At 38.0% G+C, this 4,243-nt stretch overlaps 1 long non-coding RNA gene across 1 annotated transcript; it reads right to left on the reverse strand.

Annotated features, from left to right (window-relative positions):
* Nucleotides 1-1,607: 1,607 nt before the first annotated feature.
* LOC110205521 (uncharacterized) lies at nucleotides 1,608-3,981 on the reverse strand. The gene is made up of 2 exons (XR_002323599.2): nucleotides 3,470-3,981; nucleotides 1,608-2,688 (listed from the first exon to the last, which is right to left on the reverse strand). It is a non-coding gene; the product is annotated as an uncharacterized LOC110205521 (long non-coding RNA).
* Nucleotides 3,982-4,243: the final 262 nt, after the last annotated feature.

The following is a 4,243-nucleotide window of genomic DNA, read 5'->3' on the forward strand; positions in this document are numbered from 1 at the left end:
TTGGTATTTAATTGCATTTTATAAATCAATTTGGGCATTATTATAAGTTTTGCCACTTTCAAATATCATTATGACATATAGCTGTGTAATCAAAACTATTACTATGACATATACAGTTGTGTAAATATAATATTTCCTCAAAAACTTCCCTAATTTTAAATTCATTGTTATCTTTTATTTTGGAAATATGTTCCTTCTTGTTATTAACTAAGAGTTTATCAATTTTAGTAGTCTTTATGAAAAAAACAATTCTTGTTTTTAAAAATTTATCACACTGAAGATCAAAATGAAGAGTCTGTTCTTCATGGGGTACAATAATGAAAACAATTTCTGAAGACTCAAAATTACATGTCATCCAAAAGACAATGAAGAAATACCTGTTTACAGAATATTACAATGAAGAACTGAACATAAGTGTAAAAGATCTTACTGGAGGTGTGTGACTGCAAATGGACAAAAGAAAAAGACTAATGGACAAGACCACTTATGGCTTTGTTACCTATATAATATTGAGACCTAGAAGGCCCAAAACTCATTCCAAGTCTCTCCTTAGCAAGATTAGTGAGAGGACAAGGACAATGTTTTTGTTTTTGTCTTTTTTCTGTTCCACAGAATGAGAAAGCACAGATAGGAATTCTTAAGCTACATTAAAGAAGTAATGGAATCACAGATCCATTTTTTTCTGATTGCTCTTCTAAAATAAAACCTTCTCTCTTATTTTTCTCTATTAACCTTTTAAAATGTCTTTAAAAGTTTTATTTTTAAATTTTTATTATTAATATAGGCATTTAATGCCATAAATCTCTATCACTGTCATCTTATAGGTTGTTGTATTTGTGCTCTATTTTTCTTTTTTCTTCTTTGAATCAACTAATCCTCTTATTCTACATGTAGCCTTCTATAAATGTTCCTATTTTATTTTGGTCTGAAAACACAGTATATAGAATTCAGTTTTTCAGATTTCCTTGAGCCTTCTCTGTGAGAAAGTACAATTTTGCAAGTTACTATATACTTGAAAAATGTGCACTTTAATTTTTTCCATGTTTTTTCTAACATCTTCATGTTAGAATTCGGCAAACCATTCAGTCTGATTTTACAATTTACCAGTTTCCCTTGATCTACCATAAATAACCTAATAATGTAATTTTAAAACTGTTGTTAAAATTATCAGGAAATACGTGATAGAGGTATGACTTCTACTTATTCTCCTAAATATTGTTTTTAACCTGTTATGTTGTTTGCTATTACTTTTACCATTAACTAACAGTCTTATCTCCCTTAAAGTTAAATCCAAACAGTGAAAACATTAACTGATTTAATCTTTTCATTAGCTACTCTTTATCTTCTGCTTGCCCAAAGCATGATAAATATTATCTTTCCTATGGTGTTATCTTCCCAATATATCTTTTTGGATTATGTGTCTCCTATAGAAAGGTAGTGTTACAATAATTAAGATTTTCTTATCCTTTCTCTTACCTTTCAACTTAGTCAAAGATAGAAGGCTCCATTACGGAAATAATCTGCTCTTTTCCACATTCTCTTCTAAAATGTCATCTATTTTTATCATCAAAACTAATATTACATAAGAAACAATCTTACCAGACTAGTAAGGAGAAACCTTATATTTTATTAGGAGTATTCCAAACACAGTAGTTTAATTAATGCTTTATGTTAAATTTTACATTTAAGAAACTGTAAACTTTTTTTTATAATCAAAACTATCCTTAACAACACAATTTAGGAACTCTTTGCTGAATATCTTAACTACTTATCCACCCAAGGGAGTCCTGGTTTCCCCTCTTCTCAAAAAGTCCTTTATAGTTGTAGTCTTTTGTCAAGGAATTCTTTGAAGGCTGAATTTTTAAACATCATTCTTCTGCCTTCAAAAAGAATGTGTAGGTTTGCTGCAAGTCTGACTCTAGAATCCAAGTCCTTATCTTTTAGTTTTCCATTCTGTGTCAACATCACTATTTTTCCATAGTTTTAACTACAAAGTATGACAAAATGTAGATCAGTGTTTTCTGATATGATTTCTTCTTCTCAAGGCTTAGAAGATTCTGACTTGGATTTTAAAGTCTGATGAGAATGTGCCTTACACTTGGATTTCAGGTTTCCTTCTTGTTGGGAGTGAATTATTTTTCTTATTTCAGGATGTCAATTAGGGAAAATTCTCTTGAATTATTTCCTCAGCTTAACAAGATTCAGATTCCTTTCCCTTTCAATACCCTCAGATATGCCAATTATTCTGAGGCTTGCTTCTTTGCAGCTATCTTCAAGGTTGGTCACTTTTTCTTGCACTTTTACCAACTGGTTTTCTAGTTGTGTTACATTACGAACTTGTTCTTCCATTTTCTTTCCCCTGTCTATTTTTTGCTGTACTAGACCACTTCTCATTTCTGCTGTTTCCAGCAACATTTTATCCATGAGGATGTTCATTTCTGTATAATTTCTCTTTATTTTCTTACAACTTTCTTTGACTGAAATCACATCTTTCTTTACATCCTTTAGAGTACCTAGTATCCAAACTAGTTTTCTTAGAATATCTTGGGTTGCTTTTGGCTTTGTTTCTACAGATATAAGACACATTTTGAACTGATAATAAAGTCGAAATTGAACTCAGTAATCAGTATTTTCACAGATGTTTTGTGCTGCCTTGAGGTGGTAGTTTCACTGTAACAGGATGATCACCTAATGAACACAATTAAGAAAACTCAGAAATTCCTTTTTAAAAGCATTAACTATAATCTTAAAAGCCTAGGGCGAAAGGTAATTTGTTAGGGTTAATCTTTCAGATTCAGGATCTCAGAAGACAATATCTGTAAAGCACTCAGCACAGTGCCCAGCACATAGGGTTGGGGGCTAACTAAGCATTTATTAAGAACCTAACTCTGTGAGATGAGTGCTACTGATCCTCATTTTGCTATTAATAATATTAACAAACTCAAACTACTCCTGGCAGATTAGTCAGTACCTCAAAAACTTACATTCTCTCTAATCCTAGCAAAATTATTTCCTCTACTTAATGTCCCCTCGTGCTGCAACTTCCATTCAATTAGACCTTTCCCTGTATCTTATCGTGGATAACAATACAACTCGAAACAATTATGGAGGCCATTTTCCCCTCTCCCCATTTTCAAAGTGCAGGGAAAAACTTCGCCTGGTAAGACGTTACACCCGGGGCTGCGGCCGAGACATAACCAACCAAGTCACTATGAGGCCCACGGGTATCTTACACACGCTTTGCGGACCCCGTTCCTATTTGAGTTTGACCGAGGCCCTCGATTACCTCTGCGATCCATTCCAGGGCTACCTTTGAGGGGCTCTTCTCCCTCTCCCGGCCGAAGCCCACAAGGCCTCGGCGGCCCCTCAGGCCGGAGGTCCTCTCAGGCTGCAGCGGGCCCCTTTCACCAGGCCAGGGTCAGGAGTCAAACTAGACAGCGGGGACTGCGGCCCTTTGTTCCTCCCTTACCTGCCCTCCTCCCCAGAGTCCCTGCGTGGTCACCTCGCCAACATAGGCACGCACCGCCTCGGCTAGAAAAAAGCTACATCAGGGCCGCCCAAACCTCGCGCACGCGCGGAAGTAAGCCGCCCCAACCGTCTCTGGCACGCCTCGCGACTGCGCTACTGCGCAGTTTGCCCACGGGCTGTTCCCTCCAGTCGGCGCATCACCAGAAGTCTCGGCGCACTTCTCGTCCCCGGAGATGCCGCGAGAGCAGAAGGAACGGGAGGAGAAAGAGGAGGGGGGAGGAGTGAGGAAGAGCCGGATGTTTAGTAGTTGGTGACGGAAGAGCGGAAGGCGCGAGGCACCTTCCGCTGCTTCCTGGCTCTCGGCGCTTTGTCTGTGAGCCACCCCCCACCCACGCTGTTTGTCGCGCCTGCGCAGAATCTACTATCTCTTTGGCCGGTAGTTCTTTGCCCTAGACAAAGAGGGCAACGTGGTTGTATCCGTTATGTTAAGATTCCCAGATTTAGCGCTAGGATTCCGACCCCTGCATATTAGAGAAGAGGAAGCCGAGACCTAGAGACATGAAGTAACTGACCAAGCCACACAGATAATAAATGATTATTTTGGTTTGAATCCAGGTCCTCTGACCCCAAATCTGTCTGAGTGAGACAATGTAAATAGTGTGAGATCTCTCAGATGGACTGAGTGTAACAGTTTTGTAGACTGTTAGAAACTCAAGGTTGGTTAGCTAGCCTGAATAGGCCCAAGTTTCAAGTTCCTGGAAAAACACATGATCTG

Source organism: Phascolarctos cinereus, unplaced genomic scaffold (genome assembly GCF_003287225.1).
Source record: "Phascolarctos cinereus isolate Bilbo 61053 unplaced genomic scaffold, phaCin_HiC Scaffold_5;HRSCAF=322, whole genome shotgun sequence".
Lineage (NCBI taxonomy): Eukaryota > Metazoa > Chordata > Mammalia > Diprotodontia > Phascolarctidae > Phascolarctos > Phascolarctos cinereus.